Source organism: Stigmatopora argus, chromosome 11, assembly GCF_051989625.1.
Source record: "Stigmatopora argus isolate UIUO_Sarg chromosome 11, RoL_Sarg_1.0, whole genome shotgun sequence".
In the NCBI taxonomy this organism is placed as follows: Eukaryota; Metazoa; Chordata; class Actinopteri; order Syngnathiformes; family Syngnathidae; genus Stigmatopora; species Stigmatopora argus.
In genome coordinates this window covers 3381750-3401203 of record NC_135397.1, presented here as the reverse complement: position 1 = coordinate 3401203, position 19454 = coordinate 3381750, and the positions used below count along the sequence as shown (strand labels likewise).

Sequence of the window (19454 nt, the reverse complement as noted above, 5' to 3'; positions counted from 1 at the left end):
TTTCAAGAACCAATAATATTACATGTATTTGCTCCCTTGTTCTCCCAAAAATTCGACGTACAGTGGTACCTCGGGATACAACATGCTCATGTTACGACAAAAAATTCGATCGAATAATTCGCTTGCGATACAATTAAAATTTCGAGATGCGACGAAGCCAGGTGGCCATGACATGAGAGGCTGTTTATCATTGTAGCGCACTGTCTTTTTTGCCGCATCTCTTTTCTGTATAACTACTATAGCTACGAGGACTGAACGATTTATTCAGACGAGTTTCGACCAGGAAACGCACAACGCGCAAGCAAAAAGAGGGCTTTCTGGGTAATGAAGTATACTCGTGTACACAACACCGATAGCCAATGGCACTCTTTCTCAGAATAAAACTTCATTACCCGCAATCAATACGTGGGTAAGCTCAGCTATTGCATTTCCTGTTATTCTTTCTAAGGAAAGAAGGTCCCGCGATCGTTCTTTAAAGACTATTTCTCGTTGGAAAGTGGTCGTGCGTTATCCTATTGTGAGGACATTTGTGTGCATCATTTTCGGAATATTTTGAAGGGAATAGTACAACAGCAAACAGTCCATCGATTGCGAACGTGAGGGTGGAGGTCTCGGAACGGATTACGATCGGATGTCGAGGTACCACTGTATTTAGTACATAATCATAATCATAATACATAATCAGGTGGAAAACAAAAACTGCAGGTAATGAGGAGAATGAAGCACATTTTATACGGCTTTTATGACTCAATATCGTAAAGAACAAGAAGATTAAAATACTATTACCACGGCTTTTTCATCTGCAGTGAGCTGAAATTTTAAATGACTAAATTAGACAAAAGCTTGATTGCATGTGCAACTGTAGTAAATACAAAAAGTGCACACCAAAGGCAAGGAGAAAAAGAAAAAAAAGAAGGTGCGAGGGCCAAATGTTTTTTTCAGGATGGCGTAAAACGCCGCCTAATCTGAATGAAAACGAATTTACGTGAGGGCCCCGCCGCCGTTGCCAGCCGCCGCCATCTCCTTCGCAGTAAATTTTCACTTCTGCACGCGCGCAACTGATGCTCGGCGGACACCTCGCCTCACTCTCGAGCTGTCTCATTACCCTGCCTTTCAAGTGGCGGGAGAAGAGACGGGGTGAGAGCGACGAGACGGAAGGAGAAAACGACGAGGGGGCAAGAGGAGACGGAGCGTGTTATTTTTCAAACGCCGCTTTTTTTTTTTCTCTTCCTTTCCCTCCTCTATTGTTTGCCCGAGTTCACACCGATTTTCAAAAAAAGTCTCACTTCCCTTTCTGACAGATGTGGTGTCATCGCTGCTGTTTAATTAAAAAGGAAATGGAGGTGATGATTGCAACACAGACGTGATCTGATATGATAATGTATTTACAATCGTTGAGATGAGCGTCATTAAGGATGTGTCAAGGACAAAGTCACCCTGGGAATTTTCTTGGGGGTCCGGAGCTGTCAAGAGTGTTTTTTTCTGAGGCGGCTGTTTGTTGAGATTGTCAGGCGGCCATGACAGTCACAATTAATAATTTGCACACGAAAAGAAGAAGTGATGGCGTTTTATGTTCCTTTTCAAAAAAAAAATTTGGCCACTTGTAAATGAAAGCCGTTTCCTACCTTTGCGAAAGAAAAAAGAAAGAAAACAAAAGGCACAAAAAGATGAGCCCCTCGATACTATACGGGACTCCATTAGGAGATGATTTTGAGTTATTTTATGAATGTTTCATAAGCATATGGAAGCTTCATCAAAACAAATTGTTTCCATTTTGACAATTACCCGCGACAATCGACGGCCGCACCTGCCTGGGAAGGGGATGAATAATTTCCAGTCGTTTTAATTGCTTATGTGACAGCTAATCATCAAGGCCTTCATTTATTTATCCGGCTTCATTTGAACTTCCTCCTCGGTTGATAACGTATCCAGCCTCGCTCTCTAGAGTCGTGCCATGCTGATTAAACTGTAGCGCATGAAAAAAAAAATTCCCTCGCTATTATGCAGATGCCAATAGAGCCTGAAATAGTGTGTATCATCCGGAACACCCGGCGTGGCATTGGCCAGAGTTGGCAAAACAATTCACACTCTGTATTTAAAGACATATACTACCAATTGAGAGAAAAGTGGTTCGTATTTGGGATTATTGGGTGCGATTTACGCTTTTTGTTAGGTACGCTGGATAGTTTGCTGGCATATTAGAGTGCCTTGTCGTCAGGCGTGAGTGAACACGGGTTACGTGGAGAAAGAGTGATAGAAATATTTAAAATTAAAAATCAATTTGACAGTCTGCATGGAGAAATAGGCTTTGGCTGACAGGGTAGGGTGTATGTTAGCGAACTCGATAGGATTTGTAGGCATAAAAAGTTTCGAGACCTGTGGACGTACTCTGTTTATCGTCGAGAGTTACATGTTTTTCTATGCCGTACGTTTGTAACATCATTTTTTGTACATGGGAGGTTTTTTTTGCATATTCTCTTTGGTGTGTCAAATTTGCATTGAGTTTGAAGGGAAGTTTAAGTATTTATATTTGTATTATGGACTGTCATTGACTCAGAGAGATGTTTAAGCTACCTGAAGGCTGGTGGTGAAGTAGTTGCTGGGTCATTTAGGGTGTGGTTGAGTAAAATTATCACATTTCATAATTTGATTTATTAGAAAAAAAACTTTTCTGCACTCGAAATACTTTCCTTCTTTAAATCAATTATAGCATATCCTGAAAAGATGAAAAATGCTACATCTTGCATCTTCTATTTAATCAAAACAAGCAAGATAAAAAAGTATCTTTTTAGTTTAGCACACCTTTGGCATCAAGTTTCCAACTTTAGCAAATGGGAACTGTCTCCTTTTTAATTTGGGTCACCATCTACAGATGTAAAAATATACACAAGCATACTTTGGTGAACTTTTTAGTACATCTGTTCCTATTCAAATACTGTCAGTCGAAATTTGTCAGAAAAAAATGTTCCGTTCACTTATGAATAGAATCCTCCAAAATGTACTCGTGGATAGTAGCAAAGTATTTGTACTCCCCACCAGTACATGTCGGTCAGAGCTATGGAATTGTGGCTAACTTGTTGACGATGCTGAGATTTGTAAGTTAAAGTGCGCCTGCGGGGGAGCTTGAGTTCTCTTCTCTAATTGTGTTCGCAATGAGCAGCCAGGCTCCAAATGTCATTTTAATCATGTCACCGTTTAGCTGCAAATACATAAAAATTGCCCAACACCGACTCAAATCAGAGGACAAGCTTGACAGTGTAGAGTTATGACGCTGCCGAACATCTGCCCGCCCCCAACTCTCCGAAGAAGCGGCGCATTAGGCCCCGATGTTCCTCGCCGCCGGTGGCTCGTCTGCAGCTGCCGGTGGCGTGCCGGGAATCGGCGTGGCGGCTATGGGGAAATCAGCTACTGTCCCCCCCAAACCGCCCCCACCACAACCTCTTCCCAGCATCGCCGCCCCTACACACACATACACGCACCCCTCCCTCCGCTCTCGGCGTCCCAAGCATGGCCATTAACTGACTGCCAGCAGCTCTGGGAAGGGGAACAACAGATGCCAGCCACTGAAAAGCCTCCAGCTCTTCAGCTCGAGCAATCCCAACTGGGCCGGGACGGGCCTCTGTAGATTTTTGGACATAGAGCGAACAAATGTGGACATGAAAAGGGGGGAAGAGGAGGGTTGTCGTGGAGGTAAAGATTTGTTAACCCTCTTGAACTTGACAAGAGACAGCACCCAGGCGCAGATTAGCCTCCTCAAAGCTCACTTTAGTACCAGGTTGCGGCGTCAATAAGTGAATATGGGTAGCGACTCTGCATCTGTGCATGTTTGTGTGTGTTTGTGTGTGTGTGTATGTTGGGTTGAACAAGCTAGGCTGTTTGCACATCCTCACCCTCAGCAGTGGATGTCATTTTTAAACAGTGTCATTACACGCTTGCAACACCTTAATTAGGCTTCAATTACATGTTTCTTTTTCTAATCAACAGAATTGACCTTGTAATGCAATCAATAGTGAATTACAGCAACACTTTAAAATTCGGGTCAACTTTTTTTATGGAGGTTTGCTACCAAAGTCAGTGAAGAAAATATGCAACTCTTTAAACCGTTTACCTTCATTTTTTCGCCCGTTCGTTGCCAAAGTACTGCAATGAATCTGTACAATTGCAATTAAATCCAAACATGGAAAAGTATCAGTCTCACTTTGCATGCGTTAAGAGATTCATAACATCGTGACTGGACATTTCGTCGACGGACACTTCGTCCAAGTACCGCATAACATAAGGTAAAAACTATCAAATCAAGACACTAATACGCAAATGGCAGCATTTTGAATCAAAACATTCGAGGGAGGAAAGCCTGACTTCAGTGCCAAGTAAATTATAGTAATCTCGCCAAAATGGGAAGAGGCCATGGATTACGGTTTCAAATGACTGCTCCGTAGTAAAAAAGCTTCATCCCTGCCAATTGCCTAAGGCCCGTCGCAAACCCGGCTGTTTTGTTCCTTTGCAAACCGAGGATGACAAACGCCATGCCGTTTAATTTAATCCTATAAAATGATCCTGTAGGACGAGGAGTATTAAGACTGCCTTTGTCCCAATAAAAGAATACACAATAGGTCGTATCATCCATCGGAAAAATGACACATGTTCAGTCTTCAGGACCCAAATTATTCTCGTGTGAGGCAATCCGACAACTCCCGAGTCAGAATTGTGACATTTCAATCACCACCCCAAGGCCGGAAATGTTTGTGTTCGATCTTGGAGGTTCCGCCTCAATTTTCTCCTGCCAAAGAAAGAAAAGTTGTTCAAGCCCACACGTGCTTAAGCGATTGGATCGTGTCAACGGAAAGCAAGGCAATGAGGCGAACAATTAAGGTGTTAATGCGACCTGCGGGTGTCAAGGGCATTTGCCGCTACATTACATACTTAAGCGGAGGCACTCTGACCACACCGACAAGGAAGCGAGGGACGGATCGGAAGTGGAGGTGTGGAGCGGTGAGGGAAGGAGGGAAGGAGAGAAGGAGGTGGTGGGGATGTGGGGTGGGGGGCTGCCAGAGCACAAAGCCTGGGTAAACACAGCTAGCTCTGCATCTGGAACCAACTAAAAAGATGCTTAATAATGCAGAGCCGCGCAGGCGGGCCCTGTGCAGCTGTTGTGTGCGCAGGACCATGAAAGACTCTCCATCTGACAGCTGGCTCCATCTAGCTGGCTCCATCGCCCTCTTCCTCTCCTTCATCCCTCCCTCGCTCCCTCCCTCCCTCTCTCTTCCGTGGTCCAGAGCGGCCAAGAGACAGCAGATTAGGGATTAACCAATCCCTGCCTTCTTCATTTGTCCCATCTGCCAAGCAACCAGGCCTGGGCTCCCCATTCCGGGGAGATACGTATGAGCGAGGAGACAAAAGATGGGGACGTCATGCGGGGGTAACGACCGACAAAGACTTTGACCCGGAGAAAAAGACACGACCTGGCCCCGTCGTTGAACTTGAAGCGACTTTAGAACAAGTCGAATGGAATGATACCTGCTAGAAATTGTGTAATCTCAGGCAACTTTATACAAGGCATGTCCCTCTTGAGTTTTCTGACGTCCAATCTATTTTAGCTGCGCAGGGACAGGGAATTAATTACCATGTTTTAGTGCTACTGACGTCCGATCTTTTTTAAATAGTGCCAAACTCCCAGGTGAAATGGGTTGGACATTTGGACCCTCTACATCAGGGATGTGTCGGACTCGGGTTGGTTCGCGGGCCGCGTTAACGTCAACTCGATTTCATATAGGCCGGACCATTTTAGATAAATTTAGATAGACTTTTTATAAATGGATTAAAAGAACTGGATTAAAATCCCTGAATATTCCGTTTTTTTATAGATCTAAAACAATGTTTATTTTTGCTTTTTTTAAATATATTTTTAGATTTTACAAAATGATTTTTGAACTAAAAACACAGAAGAAATTGATTAAAAAATTACAATTATTGATTTAAAAGGGGGAAAATCAGGAAATTTAATATACATCTATACTATACTATATATTTTAATTTGATCCTAAAACAGAAAGTCGGCACTCATGATTTACTTTCCCGGGCCACACAAAATGTTGCGCTGGGCCAGATTTGGCCCCCGGGCCGCCACTTTGACACATGCGCGCTACGTCTAAGCATTGATATTTACACGTTACACGTAAATCTCGTAATAGAGTTGCGCTTTTTAAATCAGATTATTTTTGTGCCGCACCAATAACAAAAGTACCGAGTCCTATTTGGAAAAGAAAATACCCCAACGGTGTCATATTTTTGGTAAGAATAGCAAATAATCCACATGCAGTTAACACCCTGGCAAACAAATAATTGTAATTGTCTTTCGATGCAATGGGATGGCGACAAAGCACTTGGTTGCATTGAACAAACCTACTGTCAAAATGAAGCTCCTCCCCTTAGTTCAACATTTAACACCAAGGTGCCATGAGATGGCGTTGAATCAAGAGATTCTCTGTTTTGCTCAGTTTGTATGTGTGCCTTTAACATCTGTGCATGTTCAAAGAAAACTTTACAATATGTATTTTGAAGAAGGAAAAAAAACATTTTTTTTTTAATCTCTTGTATCGTACATCTGGAACGCATCCCTGCGATAAATGAGGGTTCACCGCTATTTCCACCTCCATGTCTTGAACGTACATTCCGTTAACGCTCCGTACCTGAAACAAAGATGGCACTCTTTTTAAAGTGGCTAAAAATACACTCATGTATTTTGTCTGGCGAATCAAAGGCGGCGCCCATCTTTTTTCATGGTGTGCCAGCTCACATTTGGCAGCAAGCAGAGCACACACACTCGCAGAAATAATTGCTCTTATCTATGAGACTCCATAAAAAAAGCTCCCTCTTTTTAACTAAGAGGGTGCTTCGCGATAACTAACTGCTTACATACATTAGGATCCTGTAGAAGAGGCTCTTGGACTACATGGCTTTTTTCTTTCTTTTTATTTAACTGACACAGCAGGCTTTTGAGTGAGCAAATGCGTGGCTTCACCACGGCTTATCAGTGACATTAATTAGGGTTCTATTCCGTTTAGCTTTGAGAGAGACATCAAGTGGTGGGGGGAGGTTATAGCATTTTGTAGTCGTGTTAGTACTGTGCCACAATATGCTTGACATTTTAAACCTGCTTTTGCAGTTTTGCTAGATCCATCGGTTGCAAAGTTTTGAGTTAAATGTCCATATTTTCCCAGTCTTTGGTTTACGCAAGGCAAATGTTCTGATTTGTTTCAATTCAGAATATATGTCATATTCTCTGTTTTATGTTTCCTTTTATGCAAAATGTATGTGGAATTGGCAGGAAACGGCGTTAGTAAGAGTGCTTTTTGAAGATGTTTTTTTGCCAAACTACCCTTGTTGTCAGAAAAAGAAGCAAAAGAATATGTGAGAAAAAGGCTTAGTGGAAAGTCAAATGTTTGTTCTGCAAATGCAGCTACGTCTCATGACTTGAAAACCCCCCAAAATTGGGGCTCTTAATTGGGTCGTGCTACTGCTTATCCTTCATTTCTTGAACGGCAACTGCTGAAGATTCCACTTTAAATCCGAAGAAAAGTCATCCTCCCCGAATCCAAATCATTTTCATTTATCCGACTCTTTCTTTTGCTTGAGCACGCATGTGTTTTAGTCTCTCTGTATGTTTTGGTGGGGAAGCGTCTTGCAGCAGTACAATTCCAGCTCCTGTTTCATATCATAAAAACGATTCAAACTTAAGAGACCGAGTTCAGCTGGGCCACCCGGGAATTCAGGGGAAGGAAAAAAAAAAGTTCCCTCTCCTTTGGAAAGATCGCGGGTGTCTTAACAGGCCCTGAGCTGCACTACCTGCCTCCCTGTGTGCACACCTTTAAATCACACCCAGGATAGTTGGCTTGTCAAAGCTCTCTCTCTCTCTCTTTCTCTCTCTCTCTCTCTCGAGCATCTGAGAAACATTAAAACACTTCCTCGTGGAAGCCCGAGCCTCCCACAGGGCAGCGAGCGGGAGCAGAGCCTTTCTCTCAGGCCCGGCATCCGGGGAGGATAGCGCTCAGTACCGCTCGGAAAGTCCCAGCTCGGACAGCGGTGGTTAATATTTTAATAGCCTACGGCTGAGGCAGTTATCGTCCCAGTGTATTCTTGTTGGTGGCTTGGAAAAAGGAAAAAAAAAAACGAGAGGAAAAAACCCACTCGCTTGCTCTTTCTCACAGTTAAGAAGCCGATTTGAGTTTTTAATTATTCCTTTTTGAATTCCCCAACCAGCTCTCCTCTGTTCTTTTTCATTTGTGCACCGCCGTTTTTCCAACACTTGTATCCAGGGAATGCCTGACAGTGTCCTACTTAACTTTTCACTTTCTTTCCTGTGATTTCTCCTCTTCTTTTTCCCTAACCACCAACCAACCCACCTCCATTCCAAGGGACTATTACTGATCAATCCTCCAAACACCTGCATTTATATTGATCACTCATTCGCTTTCCCTTTCTTTTTCTATTGAAGGGAAGACTTTTCAGCTCAGGTAAAAGTGAGCCAATCCCCTCACGAGGACTTTCTGGGTCCACAAGGCTTTGTTTTGATCTGGCCTATCAGACAGTAGGACTCACTTAACGTGGTAAACACACGCAATTTTTGCTTAACTGCGAGTCCAAATAAATGTAATTTCCTGTTTTGTCACCAATGTACAATGGCGCAGCCCCACTTTTCTGCCCAAAGTTGGATGGGATGTGCTCCAGCTCCCCCTCATTTCCTAATGATGACAAGCCCTATAGAAAGTAGATGTATGGATAATGAGGCTCATGCAGGCTTCACCATGCCTAAGGACAAATACGCTATTATCTGATCACATGATCACATGTAGCAGCCTGCTCTGGTTAATTTCCATGACAGATAACAACAGCCAGAGGGACCTGCCTGCCAAATAGTGGCCTGTATTGAACTCCTATTGGGTGTTCGTGAGGCTTTGGCTAGACAAAAAAGTGAGCCCAAAGTCATAAGAGTTCATTGGTTGAAAAAGGAGTCCGTCGGCATATATGCACATTGTTTATTTATTTATCATTGATTGTTTATTAATGGAAGTGTGGAGTATAAAGTTAGACCACCAGCCTTTTATAGTGGGGGTGAGGGAGGGGTGTTTGGAGAACATTGATATTTATGTAGCAGACACATTTATTTAATCGCAATATTTGTGTAATGCAGTGGCGGTCCGTGCATTTTCTAGTAGCGCCTTCTATCGGAATCAATCCAACGCTCCAAAACTATTTTATTGCTATAAAACCTCTCCTGCAGCTACAGCTGCGACACATAAAAAATCATCAATAATAACCCCGTACAATTGAAATATTATTTAGGAATATAGCCATATTTTACTCCCCAAAAATCCCTTTTAACTGTACACAATATCCATCCTCCTTTCTTTCCTCCTTCATTTCTATCGCCATTGAAGCTAATGCTGAAAGTCGAGCCTGTCCTTTCGTATTTCTGGCATACGTTTTTATTCGATTTAGTGCGTTCGATTTAGTGTTTGTTCCCGGTTGCGACATGCTTGCTTGCTTTGGAGGTGTCCGACCTTTCTTAATGATGTCCAGCTTTTTTTTTCTTGAAAAGTCCATCTTGAAAATGGCTCAGAGGACTTTTTATCTGATGAAGGCTGATTATTGATGCCATTAGAGGATTAGAACAATTAGGGGCTAACCACAGGGTTTGACAGAATTGTAGATTTGTCTTTTTAAGCTTTATGGCTTTAGACTGTTTCAGATTGAACACAAATGGCACTTGTGGTATGTGGATCCTTCAACGGCCGACTAGATGAGGAGGACGCACTCGTTAATATTTCGGTTCATCAATTTATATTTGATCAATCAGATTTTTCAGCTTATAGTTTCAATGCTTTTGATTTCGCAGTGCCTTACACACTGGCTTTTACTGGCAAATGATGGTATTTTTTTGGACAATCACTTGTCCAGAGTAGCCGCATTTTGCATCCTTGTACCAAATTAGACCATTAGATGAGCAGAGTTAACATTTTTGTTGCATTCTTAGCTACTATTTAACAGTATATTGTCTGCCAATTGGCAGCTTTTTGTGCAATAATGGATTTCAGGGCAAAATGTCCTGTTTTTGAGGCAACACATTGCATGTGATGGCAAAATCATTTGCTTTGTTTTGAAATTGGACAGAATCTAATAAAGTTTTAAGGGAAAAACAACTCTGCGCTCCTAAATAAACCCACTATACGACTCTTGATGGGCACACCAAACAATTTCCACCATTGAACGGGTCTCCAGATGCAACTTTACAACTTTTTGTTGTTTCTGCTCATCAGCACATAAAGCGAGACCACCAACCCCCCTTTATACTCCCACCATCTCCCACAGCCCTTAATTTAAAACTAATTACAAGTAGAAGAGGCGAGTCGGGTGAGATAGACTCAAAATCTACATGTATGCCGGTTAGTGCTCTCACTTGACTGGCTTGCGTATGAGTCAGAGCAAATGCAAATGAATGCATTACAGGTTCCTGAGTGTGTGTGTCTGTGTGTGTGTGTGTGTGTGTGTGTGTGGGTCGCTCGGAGCCCGCCGTCAGCACAGCCTGCAGGGAAGGGTCCGGGGTTACGGCATCAGCTGCGAGCGGGAATGAGAGTGGCTGAAAGTCAGACAGACAGCGCCGTGGGTTATTATGTTTGAGTCAGAGCAAACACTCCCGGGAGCGCCGGGCCCTCCACCTCCCCAAAAGAAAGAAATATATTGCAGTTACAGTTGTAACGCAATCATAAAATAAGGCCAGCCGGCTTTTTAACAGCAAATTTAGATATTCAGGAGGGCGTGTGTTGGTGGGCCGTGGCACTCCAACAAGAAGCGGAATAATTAATTAGACAAATCTCATCTGGGCGCACTTAATTGAAGTGCGCTAAACACGGCGAGCGCTCTCCAAATGGAGAGGACGGGTCAATCCGAACCTCCGCACCTTCCGTAATGAAAGAGAAAGAGGAAGATAATAGCACACATAACCTGCGGCAATTAAAGGGCTCGGGAATGTGGTGAACAAGCTTTGCCCTCTTGGACACTGTTGACCCCCCGGTGCCCAACTAGGCCCCCCGGGGAAATAAGCACTTATTAAAAACGGAGGAACGGGGCCACAAATCCCGGCGAGGCTGTAATACGCTATAGAGTAATTTAATTCTACTTACATGTATCACTTGAGCTCGCGTGCCGACCGGGAAGCAATTCGCCATTTCATTTGACAAAATATGACCCGTCGAGCGGTGGAATAATAACATGCAATTCCGAAATAGGGGAAGGAGCATAACAAAAGAATATCTGGATGTAATTGTCATTGTGTTTGGTGCCCTCTCGCTGCTTCTTAAAATAAAATAACAAAACCAAAAAACATCCTAGGCGACTTCAGGGATTATTTTGAAAGTCTCTCTTTACCGCGACAGGCTGATGAAAGACAAACCGTGCTTGATTGGATCATCCTTCATAATGCAGTAAAAAAAAATATATATAATAAAAGTCTATCGTCCTGGCATGGGTTTGGGAATATTGGTTGTACCCCCCTCCAGTGAGTGAAAAATCCCCCCGGTGTGGCTGCGCTTTTTCTTTGTGCTGTGTAGTTTCACTGCAAATAAACATACTGTCTGTTATTGTGCTCCCACAAGAGCACCACCGTTAAAAAAGTAGACGTTTCCTTTGCTCTTCAAAACCGAATACAGGTCAGCGTCCTACATAAGTTTTCCTGCACTTTTGGAAATGCGCTGTTCACGGTTTCCACGCAAAACTGTTGAAATCCACCCCAAAGTACGAAGGAAGTTTGTGTTGAGATAGCGTTGGTAGCATTGATTGGTTAAAAAATTCATCCAGACTCACACACCGATTGATAGTGCATCCTGGAACTGGTCTTGGGTTGCAGTGGTTTTGTAGATAAACAACAACACTGTGTGCAGATGTGTGTGAAACAAATAAAAGTCACACTTGAGTTTATAAGTCGCAGGCCCATCGCCCCAAAAGTGAGACTTATAGTCCGGAAAATACGATACATGCAACATCAATAATGATAGTTAAGGTTACATTATGTGAAAGTGCACCCCTAATGTAATGCACAATTTCTTTGGAAAATTTTGCATTATCTTGGAACATGCTAGCGCTAACGACAACATCCTTTTTTATTATAAAAGATGGAATTTTGTATTGCATTTGTGCTGAAATTGCTTTATAGCAGAATTGTAGTTTTTTCATAACTGATGGCATTTCCCTTGCAAAATTTAACATTATTTAATGTAAAAAAACGCTTTGCATAAAATGTTGCAATTTTTGGACAAAATCCCCAATCATATTTCAATTTATATGTAATCTCTTTCGACTGGGAGGGGCTTGCATTGAACGGTCATGTTTCACTACCACTGGACGTCCAATCCATTTAAATGGACAGTGGAAATGAATTTACCATCCCTCGCCGTTTTAAGGCAGCCAATGAGTTCAGCATCTTTAAAATGCAGCACAGCAGGATTTGCGGCACACGTAGTAAAGTTAGCCCGTAAAATCTGCCTTGATTTTGGATGATTTGCCACCAAATTCCTTGGGGAGCCTGTTGACCGCGATGATAGCTACATATGAACATTTAGGTATGAAACAGAAGGGACCCGTGGCACCATGAATAAAACAACTGCTGCAGGGGGAGCAATTTGGGACATCTGATGAATTAAAAAAAAAAAGAAAGCAAAAAAAAAAAGGACAAAAATAAATAAATAAACAGTCTCTTGTCGAGAATGCAAGCTCGCTCGCCTCCGGAAGCGCGGCCGTGCCCCGCGGACGCATAAAGGATCGCAAAGGAGTGATAGGACACGGGGGGATAGGGCAAGGACACACGGCGGTCCGCCCCTGGTCATCGGCGACAAGAGCAGGGGGATGTTAAACACACAGCGGGCTGACTCCACACTTTGATTTAGCACTTTTGCCTAATGTTCCTAAAGGGGGGTTAGGCAGGCGGGCCCGCTGGAGATGGGATCAGCAGATCTGCTCATAAAGGAGCCTCACCTCGCCCGTAGTCTCACGCAGCCGCCGCGTGGAGACGGGTGGTCCGTTGGACCGTAGAGAACGATACACAAAGGGCGCCTAACCATTCCACATTGATGCCGGGTAAATGGCTTAATTTGTCTGCGGTGAGGGCTGTATTGAATCCAAACACATGATTTAATACGTATTAATATTAGATGAATCGCTCATTAATGGATGCAACAGACAAACCGTAATATTGTGGCGTAAATAGATTGAGGCCTTTTTAACAATTTATGGCTTTGGGGTTTTTTCACGCAGGAAAGTGGTGCAATGTGGAGGCAGTTGTGTCGATAATTTCAAACTTGCAACATGGCAGGGAAATGTTGCATTATTGGGGTAAACTCTGGAATGTCGAGGGATTTTCTTGGTTGCAAATAGCGTTTTGTGGCAATTTAGAGTATTGTTTTGTCCTACTATAGCGTTTTAGGGAGGAATTTTAGGATTTGGGTTACTCACTTGTAATGGATTGGCCGTCTGTTGCCGTCATTAAGAACAAAATTCGATTGTTGTATCAAGCAGTAACAATATTCAGACTTTCTTAGTAGCATCTTCCTTTTTTATGGTGAAAGAATGCAACATGTTTGAGTATAATAGCCAAAAGAAATTCGAAAACTAAGTGTTATCGTACAGATACTAGAGTCTGTTATATAATTGAACAATGTTTATGGCCAAATGTGTGTGAAAGCTACCAGATCTCCCGTCTTTCAAGGCTTTGCGTGTCCATCAAGAATGCCGAATGAGCAACTGACCTTTTTTTATATTATTTATTTAGTATTTTTCCAGCAACTTCCACTCAGAAAAGTGGTGCTGTGTGGATACAGGTATATAACCCCCTACTTGCCACACACATTCACCCTGTATTTTTTATTTTATTTTTTTATCTCCAGCTAGTTACCCTGACTGTGGGCTGGGATGTGAACTGCGCTCCAGACACTTTCAAGTCTACTTAATGTAGCCTACACGGGCTTCACAGGCTGTTTCATGCTGTTATGGAAAACAGGACTTTGAAATCCCTGCGCAGCCCAATCTTAATCTCATTTGTGAATATGAGCCCAGCCACGACAGGACCGTCTTCCTAAAGCGCTGCTTCATTTGTCAGGAGATTCGGTAGAGGGGGACGGGCGGTTGACACCGGAGGAGTGATTTAATTGATTTTAATCACACACCTGAGATGCGCGGGGAGGCGGCGGCGGCGGCGGTGGCGGCGGCCCTCCGCCATTATTCCGAGGGCCCCTTCCAGCTCCTCCTCTGTTTGTTTTGAGACGTCAGCGATTTGACGGATACGTCTTGGATTATGAACTCACAAAGCGGGCCCGGAATTTCAAACGCGACCTTGGACTTAATATTCCGACGAGTGCTATTAAAAGACAGAGCTCGTCACCGCCAGATAAAAAAAAGGACGCGATATGGATTTCCCAACGTTGCCCCCCCTTTGACGAGGTTGACTTATCGCCTCTCGGATGCACCTTCGGCGGGCAATATTCAACTTTTTGTAAATGCGCAAAGATGAATTCCTCCCTGACGACGGAGGCCTTCCCTCAGCGTGCCAGTAATTTCCGATGAAAATCTCTGCCCATTCGCGTGGTGAGGGGGAGGCGCTCGCTCTCAGGACCACGCTGTTGCCAGCCATTAGATGGGGAAAACAGTTTGGTGAACATTATAATGCAAACCAAGCCGAAGAATGAGGGAAAAAAGAGGCTGGAAGACAGCCTGGGGAGAGAGATTTAAATATGTAATCAACTAATATTTCATTTATTTGTCTCACATGGGAACCTGACCATTTAGCTGCGGCGCGCTCGGATCTAAACCTCTCTCTTTTAATCAGGCGGGCCGGCAATTACGCGCAGATCTGAGCTTGCACAAAAAGAAAAGTCACTTTTGTGCCATTAAACCCCGCAGTCCAGGTTCACCGAAAGAGAGAGGGATAAAAGTTTTACTTTGCTCTGCATTTTTGTGACGCCCGCTTGGCCTCATTCCTTCATTCAGCTCTCGTCGGCGGAAGGCTGCCTGGTTTTTATTTTTCTATTTATGATTACCCGACTCTTCCCCGGCTTGTCGTGCGCTCCTGGTAGAATACAATGGCATTCATTCTTGATGAGCCCGCTGTCACTTTTAATTTCTGCTCGTTCGCCGAAAGTGAATGACAGTCGGTTGCCGTCATAAATAGAACATGCGGGGCATGAATTTTTCAAGGAACAAGAATGGGAGGCTCCCGTTACTAATTCCTTTTCAAATGTTTAGATTTACGGCTTTCCATGCCGCCTGCATCATTCTCCAACTTTGTGGTAGAAATATATTTCCATCTCATTAATCAGCAATTAAGGAAAAGGGGGAAAGAACTGAGTCTCCAGTCTAAAGGACGGGGTTCACTCTCTGCAATTTATTTTTATTTTTTACTGTGGTATCCCAATGTTTCTAGTGTTTTACAAGCTATTTTCTCCGTTTCCAATATATTAGGATTCCTTTTGAGGCTTTTAGGAGTGTGTGAGATTTTGAGACCTCCCTAAGGGCGGCCTAAAGCGATTTATAAATTTGCATTTTAAATGATGAAATGAAGACCTCATACTCATACATATGATGATATTCTCATCCAATGTCGACTTATTATGGTTTATTCTCGACCTATACTAACATATTTTATAGTTATTGTTTTTTACAACCGTACTTGGCTTCTCTTGTTATATTCAAACACTTTTTATAAAACTATGACCAATCTTTTTTTGTATTCATTCATACAAAAGACTGACTAGCCCAGGGGTGTCAAACCCAGTTTGGTTGGCGGGCCATATTCATGGTGACCAGATCTCATGTGGGCCGGACCATTTTAGATATAATATTTAGATTTTTAAAAATATAAACGGATTAAAAGAACTGGATTAAAAGTCCTGAATATTCAGTTTTTTATAGATCTAAAACAATGTTTATTTTAGCTTTTTTAAAATATATTTTTAGATTTTACCAAATGATTTTTGAACTAAAAACACAAAAAATGGATTAAAAAATTACAATTATTGATTTAAAAGGGGGAAAATGAGGAAATTTTATACACATCTATACTCTTCATTTTAATTTGATCTTTAAACAGAAAGTTGGCACTCATGATTTACTTTCCCGGGCCACACAAAATGATGCGGCGGGCCAGATTTGGCCCCCGGGCCTCCACTTTGACACATGCGCTCATATATGAGAACACTACTGCACTGAAAAAAACAACCCAAATTAATGTAGATCCAATATTTAAGGCTAAAAAGACACAACAATACTTTAATATGTTACATATTTTGCTGTAAAGTGACATCTCAATGAATGTATATGGCCTCCAATTTACAAAACTACCAACTTTTGTCACAAGCGCACTCAAGAAACGCCTCAAATTTCAAGGCCCGAACAGCAGCGCTTCCTCAATGAGGCCTTAAGCACGAGTCCCATTTGCTTTTTACAGCCCTACAGTTTCAGTTAGTTTGTGTCAAGTCCCCCCGCATCCCGTTCCAGCTGCAAAAGCAGATTGGAAAGGGGGGGAAATGAGCGAGATGAAAACGTTTGGATATGCTCAAAAGAAGTCTTCTCTCAAAGGCAGCGCATCCTCAAAGAAGTTGGAGGAATTTGCTATTCTTTTTAATGTCTGCAAAGCCGCGGAAGACACGAGCTACTGTACGTCCTTGTTGTGGCTCTTCCGTCACTATGTATCACACAGGTCCTGATTAGCCACCGGGAATCCTGAAATATCAAATAAACGTCATTTATTGGACCAAATACATGCTTGTTGTGGCTTTTTTTATTTTTAAAAGAGGGGCGAAGAACGTGGAAGTGACAGCTTGTTAGTTGCTAATTCAATTTATGGCGTCTGCTTTTATTTCAATAACATCACCTGTGCCAGATGGTACGAAACTCATGATGTTACCGAAGTTTCAAAAACAAACGCATTCGTTCCCGATGAAAACTGGCGCCGTTCTTCTTACTCCGTGACACTAATTTGAGGCATAATGGCGGCGGAGCAGTTAAGAAAAAAAAATTGCATTCAGCATAATTCACAGACATGAGAGGTGGTAGACAATAGGCAGCAAATCAGCGGCAATCCAATTTCCATGCCACCTTGTCTGGGAGCAAAATGTCATTCATATTTTAACCCTTATTAGGACCGTCTGCCGCTGAGTGTCTGAATTACATTTGCAGGCTTTTCGCTCGTCATGAAAGACAAAATCAGCCTAAAAGATGGCAATTGACAGAGGGGAGTCAAAATATATAGGAATCCACCACACGCACCTTTTCTTCTGGGCCTTTTTAATGAGCTAAAATACCCACTTCTTGCCATTTCCTCTGCCTTAATTGATGATTATGTTGTTACACAGGAGCAGCGCTTCCCTCTCTCCTCCCAGTCATTATGATGTGGACGGGCAGCTCTTGAAGCTTCAAAGGCGGGAAGGAGTGATTTAAGCGCCGGGTTCAAGCGTCCCCCTGGCCTTGCAGGTAAAAAAGAAAAAGCAAAAGCAAAAAAAAAAGCATGTAAACACAACATGCTAATCGTTAATTAGCCCCGTGGCTGAATTGCACGTCATCCCTGTTTTTTTTTTTTTTAGAGATGACCGCCGCTACGGTCACGCTTAAGGGCATGCTGCACGTCTTTTGACGACCCAATTAGAAATTCAGCTGCAGGAGCGTAAAGGGGAGAAACCTGGTCATGAATATTTAAAAAGGCAGCCGCCGACCAGCACGGAGGGGAGCACTGAACCGCGTGTCTTGCGGGAGGGAGGGCGGACGAAAGGAAGGGTTTCGAGGGGGGGGGGGAGATATCCGGCAAAGTAACCTACAATCGATAGCCTTGATATGCTCTGTATTAGAAGCAAGATGGCGGAAATGCGTGTATGTGTGTTGGACTTGTGGTCCTGCAATTGGTTCCCTGTGAGCCTAATGAGGACGAGTGCCATTGAAAATACTTTACATCACATGTGTCAAAGTGGCGACCCGGGGGCCAAAACTGGCCCGCCGCATCATTTTGTGCGGCCCGGGAAAGTAAATCAGGAGTGCCGACTTTCTGTTTTAGGATCAAATTAAAATGAAGAGTATAGATGTATATTCAATTTCCTGATTTTCCCCCTTTTAAATCAATAATTGTCATTTTTTAATCCATTTTTTCTGTGTTTTTAGTTCAAAAATCATTTTGTAAAATCTAAAAATATATTAAAAAAAGCTAAAATAAACATTGCTTTAGATCTATAAAAAACTGAATATTCAGGGATTTTAATCCAGTTCTTTTAATACATTTATTTAAAAAACCTAAATATTATATCTAAAATGGTCCGGCCCACATGAAATCGAGTTGACGTTAACACGGCCCGCGAACCAACCCGAGTCTGACACCCTTGCTTTACATATTACTTTTGTCATTTCTTGGGGTGCTGTAATTAATTTTTCAATGGTGGAAATATGGCCAATGGTTGTCATGTCCATGTCATGCCGGTAATTATGCCCGTATCCCTCGTCAGCATAACTGCAGGATGCTGAGTCGACACGTCAAGGATACAATGGCGCGTTCATCACGTGAAAAGTGCACACAGAAGTCTTATACGACATTCCTCTTGCCAGAATGGTGTTATTCTTCCATGCCAATATTCCGTGAAATGCTTCCTTCTTACCGCCAGACGTGTAAACTCAATCCTACCTGGCGGTTTCCACAGCAGTAATGACGCCGGTGTTATATGCAGAGAGTGGGATGTGCTTAATTGGTGTTTTTAAATGTGGCGACACCTAAAATTGATTCTTTTGTTTTTCCACAGCGCGGCACGTGAGCTGGTGTGATTATCGCGCGGGAACGTGACAAGCGCTTAAACTTCACTCGGCTCTCACCTCGCACGCCGAACTGCAAAGTAGCTTCGGCGGCGGCGCGCCTGGTGGAAAACGCCGGCGCTTCTCGACACCTCTGTCGACTGAGCAGGTAAACATGGTTTGTTTTTTCCGTGCCTGCGGGGCACTCAACAATTATTATTCATCATCTTTTATGACACACTTTTACTGCGCGTTAAAGCACATTTGCATGCCGCTAATACAGTGAAATCCCTAGAGGTCGACGCCCTCGGGATGTTGGAATTTGACCAACGTTTTCAGGAAAAATACTTTATAGTAGTTGAACAAATCAACACGTTTTGCATGTAGTGGGCAATATGTTTTCTTAAAGAATGGGGACTGTCAGTAAAGGGTCCTAACCCCCCTGGAACCTATTTTCTTAGAGCAGGGGTGTCAGACTCGTGGGCCGCGTTAACGTCAACTCGATTTCATGTGGGATCATTTTAGATATAATATTTAGATTTTTTTTAATAAATGGATTAAAAGAACTGGATTAAAAGCCCTGAATATTCAGTTTTTTTATAGATCTAAAACAATGTTTATTTGAGCTTTTTTTATATTTTTAG

The 19454-nt window shown here is 42.8% G+C and overlaps 1 protein-coding gene across 3 annotated transcripts in view; it reads left to right on the top strand.

Moving 5' to 3' along the window:
* Positions 1–19454, top strand: part of LOC144084812 (methylated-DNA--protein-cysteine methyltransferase-like) — a 124974-nt gene that overhangs the window by 12958 nt on the left and 92562 nt on the right. For all 3 annotated transcript variants that reach the window (XR_013303915.1, XR_013303917.1, XR_013303918.1), the window contains 2 exons: positions 17397–17514; positions 18822–18979. The gene's annotated coding sequence lies outside the window, so the exon portion shown is untranslated. The remainder of the gene's footprint in view (positions 1–17396; positions 17515–18821; positions 18980–19454) is intronic.